This window comes from Argiope bruennichi, chromosome 6 (assembly GCF_947563725.1).
Source record: "Argiope bruennichi chromosome 6, qqArgBrue1.1, whole genome shotgun sequence".
NCBI classification, from domain to species: Eukaryota; Metazoa; Arthropoda; class Arachnida; order Araneae; family Araneidae; genus Argiope; species Argiope bruennichi.
The window spans coordinates 44,248,611-44,262,717 of record NC_079156.1 but is presented as its reverse complement, the minus strand read 5'-3'; the positions used below and the strand labels follow the sequence as shown (position 1 = coordinate 44,262,717).

Sequence of the window (14,107 nt, the reverse complement as noted above, 5' to 3'; positions counted from 1 at the left end):
TCAGAATTACTATACTTCTTTTTTATATATATTTTATAGTTTTTATTTTTTATCATTGAAATGTCAAATTAAAAAAAAAAATAGAGAGAAAATCTGAGTGTCATCTTGGCAATCCATGCAATATACCACTAGTTAAAACTTTACTGGTTCTCTAATCAAAACATAAGTTGACCCAAAATAATTTTTATGTATTTTATTTATAAAATATGTTGCAAATTTCCTGCAATTATTAAATATAAGATGAATCATGACATAATTTCACAGCATATAGACATGAATTTTTAATAATAATTGGAATCATCTTATTAATACAGGCAGCAAAAATTAAAAAAAATTTTTCTTTCGTTTTTGAATCATTTTAATCTTCATATCCTATCAAAATTCTTATAATTTCACACTATTTCTGATCGAAACATATTAAATGATGAATAGATAACCTTTCACACTTCGATAAAAAGTGATTTATGAAATAAAGATTTTTTTTTTTTTTTAATTCTTCTTCCTTCTTAGCTTTAGTACTGAAGCAAATGGTTTATTTTTTATTTTTATTTTCAAACAGCGGCAGAAGTACCATGTTCTAATAGGATGGTTTTCTGATTTAATCTTTTGTGTAAAACATTTCCTTCTAAAGCTGCAGGTTGAACCCAGGTGTGCAGTTTAAGGTGAAAAAGAAAACTTTTCTTTTTTTTTTCCTCCGTGCCATCTTTCCTCGAAAAAAAAAAGTTCTTGTATTTATTGTAAAGGAGTACCCTCTAGTGGTGCTATGGAGAACTATTTCGGAAAGAATTATTTTTCATTTCTTTTTTTCATTTACATCTTTTTTTTTTTTTACACATTAAAATTCTAACTATTAATTTTCAGTCGTTTGCTTTTTATTTAGTTTATGTCAGTTATCTTACATTCAAGGATTACATTTTAATCTAATTACTATTATTATTATTATTTTCGTCCTGTGAATATTTCCATTATTTTATTTCTCTTATTTTTATATTAAAAAAATAATCGCTTTCATACTTCTAAAAGAAAACAAGATGACAAAATTTATTAAAAAAATATTTCATAATTTATTGTCACTGTCTCTTGACATTTTAAATTGTTATAATTGTTTTTCATTATCCGAATAGCAAGTAATTGAATTTTACTAAATGAATAGTCATATGTTACCCATACCTGCTCTCTTTATACAAACAAAATTAAAATGCAAGTAAGTGAACTAATTAATTTACTATAAATTAAACTGAATAAAAATGAATAAAATATCTTTCTCCTTCGTTAATATTTTTATTTGCCTTTTTGAACTCATTTTTAATTAAAAGAAAAATTCTATTTTATCCTAACTAATTGGATTTCGTTGAATAATTTAATCATTATTTGAATAAAAGTGGAATGTGTTATCGATGTTGAATGGATTCTGATTTTTCTTTGTTTTATTCCATTTTCGTATCATCTTTGATTCTTATAATTTTCTTTCAAAGAATTCGCGATTCTTTTTGTTTATAATTGGAATGCTTTGCGTTGTATGTAATTGAATATTTTCATGTTTAATTTTATTTATTGGTATGTCATGAAAATATTTAAATATTTTCTTGGCTGCTTTAAAATTTTTCCTCTCTAAATGAAAAAGTTTGAAGATTGATTTGCCATATTTATCAATTTTCATTTCACAAATTTGCAAAAATATTTTCTTAAGATCTTGCTATAATTAAATTTTTTAAATCGGTCGGATTTAATATCTGCGATTTTTTTCTCAAACATAAGTTGAAGAAGAATTTTATGGACTCGAGCATAATTGAATTGAAAATTTTGATTGTAAAATTTGCTTGTAGTTTGATTTTTGTGAGAATTCTGGAATGCCCTTATCCTCCAATAAAGGCTTATGATTCTAATAATTCTTTTTATTCTTATCTACCCATATTTATTTTTTCGTGTGCATTCTATTTAATATAAAATTTTCTACTATACAATATAATGAATATGAAATATGGCAATTATATTTTCGATTTACTTTTTATATAATTTTTTATTATTCTTTTTATTTTTATCTATCCATATTTTTTTTCCGTATGCATTCTACTTAATATAAATTTTTCTACAATACAATATATTGAATATGATATATGACAATTATATTCTCGATTTACTTTTTTTACATAATTTTTTATTATTCTTTTTATTCTTATCTACACATATTTATTTTTTCGTGTACATTCTATTTAATATAAATTTTTCTACTATACAATATAATGAATAGGAAATATGACAGTTACATTGTCGATTTACTTTTTTTTTATATAATTTTTTATTATTCTTTTTATTCTTATCTACCCATATTTTTCTACAATACAATATATTGAATATGATATATGACTATTATATTCTCGATTTACTTTTTTTACATAATTTTTTTATTATTCTTTTTATTTTTATCTACCCACAGTTATTTTTTTTTCGTATGCATTCTATTTAATATAAATTTTTCTACTATACAATATAATGAATATGATATACGTCAATCATATTTTCGGTTTACTTTTTTTAATCCAATTTTTATTTAATATTCGTTGTAATTTCATATCATACATAGCATAATGAAATTTATTTTTGGTCATGTGTAGATAATAAAATATTGTAGATGATACTATATGATATACAGTAATTTTGTTCGTCAAAAATTAATTTCTGTTGATTTCAATAACACATGTGTCACCTTAATTATTTATATGAGCAAAGATGGCTAGATCTTACAATAATGCTTCTTGGAAAAAATACAGACAATAAAAAGCTCTGTTCTGTTGATGAAGAATAACGGTTTTAATATGAAAATCCGAGCACTGAACCATTATCTTCCATCATTAATCTTTTCACTTCACGAAGAGAGAGATAAATGATTTTTGCTAAACAAGAGACTACAGAATTGGATTCCTTATTACTGTAACTGTAAAAGTATATTTTTCAATAATATTAACCAGTGTTTTATTACTTATCAATTATAGCCACGTGCAGAATCCATCCGGCAGCTATGTGTTCATGCACAGCGTAATGAATTCAACATAAGCGAATAAGTAGAAGTAACTGTAACTGCACCTGGTGAAAATATAACATATTATTCAGCGAAGCATTGCGGTTTGAATTTCCATGATTAAGTTGATTTAGGAAAATATCATCTGTTAGTTGACTTTTATAACTGATCAGATTGTTTCTGAAATAGGATGTAACATTTACAAAAGAAGGAATTGACAGTAAAATTAAAAAATAATAAGAAGAAATAGACAGGAGAATGAGTTGAAAACTTTTAAACTGACAAATGAGGCAAATACTTTTTTTTGGCAATTTTATTAAAATTTATCTAATCATTTTTTACATTACAAAAAAAAAATTACTTAAGAAGAAGAAAGGGTAATTTTAATTATTACAAAAGGAATTGACTCTTAAATCCAAATATTTTTTTTAAAATCAACTTAAATTAACTTATTCATTCAAGTGAAATAATAATATAAATGTAAAATAATAATTTAATGAGAAACCATTAATGTATTAACTTTTATTTCTGATTAAACCATATAAAAGGATGGCTTTTAAAAAAGACGATTATATCATATGTTTCTTTACTTTTTTTTCGGTAGTAAATTATGAAATTATTAACTAGTTAACTATTATTTCGTTTCTATTTCTGTATGCACTGTGATACTGCAACTTTGGTCTTTTTTATTAAATTAATTTCATTATTTAATTTATTGACTTTCATCATTTCATTATTGAATGACTTCATTTAAAGAACAATTTCCGCCTTTTTTATGATTAATGGCTGAAATTAATGGTAGAATTTATTATTATTATTTTCGCTTTGCTTTATTTATATGAGTTTACATATTTTTTTATCAGTAAGTTTTATATTATATAACAATGTTATTTACATTTATTAAGAGCAGTGCGTGAATTCTTTTAAAATTATAAATGATACTAAAATATAATGAAAGTTTCTATATTAAAAAATAAGAATGTTTTAGTTTAAAAATCATCGAGTTATCCAAAAAGAACATAGTTTGCTTTTGTAAATTAAATAATTATTTAAGTTTGTATTAATTAATACAAATTTTAATTTGGATGTTACAAATGACGATAATATATTTATAACATTCTTCTTGCAAATTAGTAAAGAGTATTATAGATTAAAAATAAGACAAAATAAATGTAATTATTTAACTCACAAATGTTGAATTCATTAATTGTGGGCTATCAGATTGAGATATGTGATTAAATAATAATAGACAATGAACTGAAATAATCTAATACATAGATGAATATTTAAATTAAAGAATGGACGTTGATAAATTTTCCATTAATTTTTATTTTTTAATAAATTAAACAGACATATTTTGTTTTCAACTGAATATCAGATAAACCTTCATTTGATTTAGGACAAAAAATTTTATATTCATTTGTATTGAAGGCACGATATAAAATAGGATAAAAAAAATGACAATATTACTATTAGTATGTAGGAGTTTCAATAACAATTAAATATTTAATAATAATCATGACCTGAAATATGGCTGTAACTCATCTCGTATCTTATTTATGTCGAATTATATTTCTATTCCGGAATACATTAATATTCCGCTCTCACAACCCTCTAGGTATAAGGCACACCTACAAAATCCCTTGTCTTGAAGAAAGAATAACCGCTTCAAAATTTATAACCTTTATTAGCGGTTTTGGGTTTGGCCTTATTGAGTTTTCATAGCGTATTCTCTGTTTAAACGCCATATGCTTATGATAGCTATTTATACAGCTAATAGAAACCATTTGATGATTATATTTAGTCTGGTTTATCATAATAATTTTCATATAAAACTTCATGCATGTGTTTGAAAAAATGCTACTAGTTTTGATTTATGATATTTTTCAATAAATGTTTGGTAATGTTTTATTTTTCAATAAAACATTACCAAGAGGCCAATAAAATGTGGACTAAGTATTTCTGTGCGGATTTTTAAGAATTTAATTATAATAATAATGTTAATAATTACTGGATACTAAAATAATCATGAAGACTTATTACTGAGATATTCGTTCCAAAATTTGTTTTATTTAGGAATGATTTGCATACCGATAAAATTAAAGAAAAACCAAGCATTTTTATTCCTTTTATTATTAATTTTATAACCTCTGGTTTTTAAGCTTATTCTAATGTATTCTTGATTCGGAGTAAAAGGATTTTTTGCTACTTGTTCTTTCGAGAAAATTCCGAGAAAAAAAATTATCTAACTAAATATTTTTATAATAAGATGCGGTAGTTCAAAAATATAGAAAAACTGTTCCAATTTAGTTAAATAATTCTTTTATATATTTGCATAAAATCAATTGTCTAATTGAAAAAATATTCGATTGGATAATTCCATTTTAATTAATTGAATTAAAAATATATCAATCAAACATTTAATAATGTTTACTAAATATTTTTCTTTTTCTACATTTTTTTATTTATATTATTAAATAATTACAACGTAAGAATTCCTCGGTTATATATATTTGTATAAATATATAATATGACACCATATTCATTTGTTGTTTTTCCCTTTAATTCCGCTTTTATCTAAGGAAATATTTGAGCATTACTTGCTGTTTATTTGGAGGAGAAAATATGTTTATAATGAAGTTCCTTAAGGAGAAAATAAATTTAAGTATTGCACTAAATCTACTCTGCGAGTATTTCGTAGTTTGCAGCAAACCTTTCTCACCTATCTAGATGGCGCTGCTATAGCAGTTCTCACAACGGATGAAAATTCTACTGGAACACGTTTCCGTTTCAAAGGTATTCGAATTTAATGGGAAGATGATAGGTTAAGAGACATTATATCGTTGTAAACGGGTAACTTAATAACTATTGCAAATGAAAGTAATAAAAGGAAACTTTTGCTAACAGTGCATGTTACATTAATAACTGAATCTTTGTATTCAGTTATTGTATATCTGGATTTAAAATATAATTTTGAAAATCGTATTTTCAGATTATACCGCCGATTCTCAATTAATCTCTGTTTAATCAGTTAAAAAATTAAATTTGCTTAGTATCTGAATCATATGTATTTATAAAATATATTTTATTACCTAATTTATATATATTAACTTTGAAAAATCGCCAGTTTTTTGAAGATTTGTCAATTTTATTTGTAAAAACTATGTTTGAGCAAAATTCTTTATTCTTTGTATCGTAATTAAATAACAATTATTTCATTGGTGACTAATGTTTTTTTGAAGTCATATTTAGAAATTACAAATGATTATTGAGGACACAAATATTTTTCGTTTGTATTTATTCGTATATCTTTGTATTTGCTGTTGCCGTTTCAAAGCAAAGAATTGATTTCACATGGTTTTCCAAATAGTTTAGTCAGGTGAGGTAAATAAATTTTTGTGGATATGTAAATGAAATCGTCATAAGTTTCTTTAAAATATCTAATGTAAAAATGTAGCATTTGCTTTAAAGTGAAGTGGTATGCTATCACCCAAAGATTTAAATGAATGAATAATGCCCATTTCTTATGTTAAATGGAAATACTTTATCAAAATGTTTATTCTTTTGAGTTTTTTTTCTCTTTTTCAGCTTTTAATTGCACTGAATACTTAGATTCATTGACACATGACGCCATGATGTTGTTTTTCTCTATATTATAGTCATCGTTATAACAAACATAATTTAACCCTTTTGCACTCTTAAAAGTAATTCGGTGCATAATTATTCACCTAATACAAATAATTTTTTTATTGCTTTGAAAAAATTAATCTACAACTTTTTACCATTTTGTAGGCGTTTTTAATAATCGAAATTGAAAAATAAATAAATAAAACGTCAAAATGATGCACCGTCGTGAATGGTGAGTGAGAGGCACCATCCGAGTGCAAAGGGTTCATCAGAATCATAATATAACCATGACTGTCATCATAGAAAGATCTTACAGTTTGTTTATTAAATGGAAAATGGATGTAGCATTTTTTACGATTAGCCTTTCAAATTAAAAGGGCCACACAAAAAAATTTATCAACTCGCTGCTTCCTAACTTCCAAGAAGAAAAAAAAAAAAACTGCTTTAACTTTTTAAAACCTATTTTTGAAGTCCTCTTCCTGCATTTAATATCACTCTCTAGTTATTTAAATTTGCTTCCAAACCCAAAATCTCGTTGGAAATGGCGACCATTAGATTACGCCTGCGTAGAGAACGAACGCTTTTAAAATAAAGCGTCTTTCCATTCTAACGTGTCACATTTTTACCACAAGGCGGCCGCGGAAAACAGAAAACAAAAACCGAAAAAGCGAGCATGGTGATCTTTTTTCCATCCCCCATGTGCTTCTCTGACTCTCTCCCCCCCCCCTTCCTAACCTGCGCGCCACCCTCCCAGCAGAAAGTACGCACGCGCCTTATTCCCCCAAAAAACTTTTTAGAAACTCCTTCTAGAAAAACTTTCTGCAGCAGGGAAAACTCTTCCTTTTCTGTCAAAAGCGGAGAGCGCACGCATGTGTTCCTGATAACACAAACGCATTCACACACGCATGCATCCTAAACAGTATGTAGTATGTGCATACACATACACACACACACACACAACAGCAGTCGTTAATTCGTTCGAAGCCCGGTCGATAGAGGCGCCAAAAAGAAAAGGCAGGCGAAAACGCTCTAAAAATTAAAAAATAAATAAAAACAGGAAAACGAAAAAGAAAGTAAGCAAAGGGCCTTTAATTAACGTTTCTGTGCCGTTCGGTAGGGGGGGGGGTCTTCCTAATGAAATAAGATCGATACTGAGCTGAAAAGAGTTTACAGTGGTCATGCGTTCATACATCCAGCATGTGTGGAAACGGCGGGAAAAATAAAATTCTTCGCCTAAACGACTAATTGCGCATATTTCGAGGTTTTTGTAAAAGCTGGAACTCCGCTAAAAGGAGTTTTGCAGATGGGGGAATTCTGATCGCTGCGACGATAGAGCGAAAAAGAAGTCGCAGTTTATTCAGGGAGCGGCGTGACGCAAAGTTAATTCCAGTTAGGGAAAAGCTCACTTCTTTTTATTAGTAATGTTTGCTGTAAAATAATCATGCGCTCGTTCGGAAAGCTCTTGTTTATCATCCAATATGGCGCCGTCTCCCCTAATGCTCGTCTTTTCTTTATGCAGCACACGAAATGGAGTTCGATTTTCATTTCGGCGATGAATTTTGAGAGATATCTAAATTTAACGTGCTTTTCGTCTTTGGTTTGTTTAAATACTCGTTGATTTAATTTTGCACTTTAAATATTTTGTTTGAAGGTGGTTTTTTTTTCCTCTCCCGCTCTTTTGTTCTCTCTCCTGAATTTCATTTCGCAGGTCGCGCCCAGATATATTCGATTCGCTATGAACGGATATTTTTCTTTATTAGAATAATTTTTTTTCTTTAGTTTTAAAAATATATTTTATTTCTTGTTAAATGATTTCATTCCAAGTAATTTCAGAATTAAAGTTTACATGGATTTCTGCTTTATCATTTAAGATGATTTATACATGATGTAATTGCAGTTCTTATATTTTGGGAAATTAATATGCATAGATAAGTGTATTTAAGTAAATGCGTCGCAAATAGAACTAGTTTATGCTTTTAAAGTTTTAATTATTTGATAGAAATATAAATAATACGATAAATTTAGAATCTTTTAATATGGGCAGTTTTTTTTGGGGGGGGGTTCAAGTAAACGAAAAAAAAATCCCCTTTTTTGTTTAATGAAATACAGAAGTAACTATTTAATGAGATTTTCTTTTTCAAAAAGTATATATTGTTTAAATTTACCATTTTAGATGTCAAACTTAAACTTTTCTAGCATATCCTAACAACTGCAAATATATATATATATATATATATATATATATATATATATATAATTTTAAATCGCTGGTGTTTTATTAATTACAAAAAAAGGACCTATAAAAATAGTGTATTTACTCCTACCTATTTTGCTTAAGAAATTATTAGATAAACAAAGTTAATATATAAAAAAAGAGAGAGAGAGAAAGGGGGAAAAAAAGAAAAAGGTTTTAAGAAATTTGAATTTGGGTTAGATGGGAAAATTTGGATTTTCAAGAATCAAAGCTAAATTTCTTCATTACACTAAAGTTATTTGCAACAAAATAATTTTAAAAAAAGCATATTTTATCAGACTAAATTGCTGTTAAATAATTTTGATTATTTTTAAATCAGTTAAAAAATTCTAAATCCCCTCTTTGGGTAGTATTAATTAATTTTAATGGTACGAATAATTGTTGTTCAAATGGCATGTCTAAATTGGCGACATGTACATGTGCGTTGGCGAAAATACATGCGATATAACTTTCACTATTTAAAAAGCTATCCTTGTCATTTACCTCTCCTCTTGTAAAAAATGCAGCGGAATCCAAAGGTATATTTATGTAGCGTATTTGTTGTAAGATGAATTTATTCCATTTTGGTAGTGTGGCAATGGGGGTAGGAACAAGATGAAGTAGAAGCCCCTTATGCAAATCCTTTCAAATATTAATACTTCCATTTTCTTTTATTGGCAAATACAAGCGAAACAAAAAAAAAAAAGTTGTTATTCTAGTTGCCAATTATCCTTAATATGCTTCTAATTAATTGTCTGTAAGTTTAACGAGAAAATGAAAGTTTTTTTTTTTTATTCTAAAGGTCATATGTATATATTTTCATCTAGATTGTGACACCTTTTATATTTCTTATAGACTATTTTGTTCGTCACATGATTTTCTGGTTGTGCCGTAAGATAGAAATAGGATTTAATTAGAGTGCTGTTCTTTATCTTAGTATTCAAATAATTATTGTGATCGTGTTATAAAAACAAAAATTCTACGATGTTATAGAAAATCATACGGAGTTATAGTATTTTGAATTTCGATCCTATGGAGCATGGAATTTTTGTATCAAGTTTTACTTTATGATATTTTAATGATCCTATCAAGATGGTGATCGTTACGAATAAAAAGCTTTGTTTTTTACTTTTAAGTATGTCATTGGTTGAGTTATTACCGAACTACCTTGCAGTACTCTGCGTTTTAAGTGAAGCAAAAGTGCTTATATGTAATTGAGGTATTTAACAAAATTATTTTGAATATAACCATTCTTTTTCATGAAAATAATTAATCCTTTATTCATATTTGAATTGAATTCTTTTAATTATTTTTAGAAATATAATTTACAATTTTTTTTAATGTTCAGATAGATTTTTTTTTAAATTCATGGATGATAGATTATGATGCACAAAGAATTATTTATTACAAGGATTTTCAGGTAACAAAATTCATTTCGATACAATATCCATAATATTACTTCTGTATCTTATAAATTTTGAGTATAAATCATAACACTTACTCGTAATATTTATTATGTTAGAAATAATTTATTATAGTTCATTTTATATATTGATATGAAGCGTTAAGTTTTCTTTTATTTTAATTCTCTAATTTGAAATTAATTTTGGAAATGATAATTATAAGAAATTTTACTGTAATCAAATATCAAATCCTTTGTTGAGTTGTTAGGTGTAAACATGATATATATATATGTATGTATATATATCATGTTTACAAATATATATATAAACATGTTTATATATATGTATATATATATATAAACCAAATTAGTAAAAATACCAAGTTAATATTAGCAAAAATAATATAAATAGAATTAACAAGTAATATATAAAACAAAATTTTTAAAATCAATTCCTACTTAGGTCAACAATTAATTTTTTTCTGTGAGGGGTCTGAATTTTGTCCAACAATATTGACCCCTCGTGACCCGAAAATCCCCTGAAATTGTGGCCTTAGAGATAAACCATTTTTTTTTACAGAAATAAAACAATAAATTACAATATTACAATTATATATATTTAAAAAATATGAATATTATTTGCATCAATTTATTTAATTCTGTATCTTCTAAAAATCTAATGACTGCACCAAATGATTTTTAAAAACTATTGGAAGTTAATTTTTTTCTTAATTTATCAATAATACACGATTTAAGTAAATATTGTGAGTGGCAAGTGGGGGGGGGGAATAAATAAAACGATTTAAAATAATCTTTTCAAGATATACAAGCAGCAAATTTTAATTAATAAAAAATGATTATTTAATTCATTGTTATAAAATATTTGCTATAATCTGTCTTATGCTTCAAAATGTAGTTGAAGATATTAAAATAGAAATCTAATCAGTTGCTTAGATTTCTAAAGCATATAAATAATTTATGATTTTTTTTTCCTTATTATTAACGTGTATTCATTTAAAATATTTTATACTACCTCCTAAAACTGCATTGTTAAGTCAAATTAAGATATTTTGAATAGCAAATATTTTATCTAATATTTCTAATGTTTCCTTAGTAAGTTTCAAAATTATTAGGAAAACATTAAATTTTTTGTGTACCGAACTAATGAGCTTTTATCCTACATTCACACAAATGGAAATTAAAAAAATAAATAATAATTTTTAAAAGTAGAAGAAACGAAACTCTAAATAAACTGGAAAAATGAAAATGGAGAATTCACGAAATTCGAAAATAAACGTAACGAGTTCTAGTCCTGCATCTTAATTCGTATTCACCCCGTAAAGAAAAAAGCATTAGTATTCTCATCTGCTTTTCCTAAACGACAAAATAATGCAAGAAATTAGCCATTACGGGTTAAACTGGATTAAGTAGTTTTCTCCTAGCTTTTCGATCGCTACCTTTTCGCTTTTGAAAATACTCCTCTATCGAGTTTTCCGCACTACAAGAATTACTCTTAAACACAAGCAGATGTTGCGATGAATATGCCATCTTTCTTTCTGTTACTGTAGGGAAAAAGAGAAACTGAACATCTTTGAAGATACTTTGACTTGTACCGGAGATCACCCAAACGAAATGAAAGGAGGAATGAAGACAAAAAGCATAATTTCATTTCATTGTTTGCTCGCGTCTTATAGAAGATATTTGATGCGTTCCTTTCCCAATGCAGGGTTTGTTTTGTTAGGGAAAAATCTTTACTGGGTTCTGTAGTGATAATAAACAGAAAAACTAAGTGCGCCCTGAAGATATTTGTGTTTAAATCCTTGTTTAAATAAAGTGATGGCAATTCTATTTTATAGAGCGAGTTTATGTAATAAAGATACAATTCACACACAAAAAAATATGAATATATTCACAATTAAATTGTGAAATAGATTTCCAGAAATTAAAAATGTTCTCCAAATAATAAAATATGGAATCCGATGTGTTCATTATTTGTTTGATCTCTTTTTTGATGTGAGATCTACAGAAATTGATAAGTATTAATATTGTTGAAATTTATGAAAAAAAAATCTTTAAATATTGAGATATCAAAGTAAATATTATCAGTTGAAAATATACCTACTATGCAAATCCTACAGATTTGTCTCGTATTCATCACTAAGGGATTTATCACTCAGAAAAATGAAATATTCTCATTTTTGATAAAAGAAAGTTCTCAGTTTCTGTACGATAGGAAATTAAACTAAATAAAGTTTGTACAGATTTAGAGTTACTTAATCTTTAGCAAACCGCTATTTCTTTTTATTTCAATGAAACTCAGTATGATATTAATATCATTGCATCTGGATTACATGTGGAGATTTAAATCATTCAAATATTTGTTAGAACAAAATGATTTTTAAAATATAATCCTTTAAAAAAGTAAGAAATCAAACAATTATTGAGGTACCGTTCTTTTTATAATTTTTCCAATTAATTTAGCTTAAATTAAACGTTGAGAAAATTTAATTATTTGAAGAATTCTATTTGTAAAGGAATGAACAATTTTTCACGTGGAAATGATGTACCATGCTACTCAGTTTTAGATTTGTTATACTAAATTCTTAATTAACATTTTCAAATATGAGAATTAAAATAAATCCTTGAGTCCTTTGTATGCTTTTTTATGCTTTAATCCTTTATCGAATATTTCTTCTTATGTTTATATTAACACTATTTAAGTATTTTGTTTTATAGTTTTTATTTTATTTCAGTTTTATATATTTATTTATTTGGCTATTAAGGATTAAAAATGTCTAGATTAGTATTTTAAAGCTTAAAAAAGAAAAATCTTTCTCTAAATTATGATATTGACTTTGAAGAATTTTCATAAGAATGGTTTTTATTTATTTGTTTATTTTTTTGGAAAGCGAATTGAAATGAAATTTTAAAAACACATGTAGGCAGTGTATATTTGTTATTTATTATAAAAATAATTGAAGTTAAGCATTAGTAATACTTAATACAGTTCTTGATTATAAGACTTTCTCGATGGATAATTTTTAGCGTTCTAATATATATATATATATATATATATTTCTATTAACTTGATTCTAATACTTTTGTGTGTATATATATATATATATATATATATATATATATATATATATAATTTTTTTCCTGGAAATTAGTGATTTTTTATCTAGACTACTGCTATGTAAAACACAATAAATCAATAGCAATTCTACTTTTAAAATTTCAAAATTTTCTATTATTCAAATTTTATACAGGAAGAAAAAATACGTTGGTAGTATTTTCGTCTAGACTTTCACAATATAGAGTGTTTGTGTTTATCTGTATCTTAATTTCAAGATAATCGATTATACTCAACAAATTTCATTTATCTAGCTGGTTGCGTTTTCGAATTATTGTGTTTCACATACATATATATGAACAGATAAACAAATAATCTCTCCTTCTTAATTTTTTTATCCAAAATGTGATTCAGATCTACAATTTCGATTTTCAGTTTCTACAATTTTGAATGCCGGCGTCCTGGCATAGGGGTAGCGCGTCTTCCCCGTGATCTGGGCGTCCCGGGTTCGAGTCCCGGTTTGGGCATGGTTGTTCTTCTGTTGTTCTATCTGTGAGATGTGTGAATGTGCCCTCCTGTGAAAAGGGGTTGTGCAAGCGAATGAGTGATGCGTGAGTGGCAAAGTCGTACTCTTGGCCCTAGTTGGCGCTGCTATAAAAAATAAGAGACGTTCCCCTCAGGCTTAAATCGCTGTCTTCGTAACAGTGGGCTTGTCAGTGGCAAGTGCCATAAGAAATAAACAACAAACAAACA

General features: G+C 26.4%; 1 protein-coding gene across 1 annotated transcript in view; it reads left to right on the top strand.

Annotated features, from left to right (window-relative positions):
- Positions 1-14,107, top strand: part of LOC129971084 (zinc finger protein 13-like) — a 207,038-nt gene that overhangs the window by 113,946 nt on the left and 78,985 nt on the right. The window lies entirely within an intron of this gene.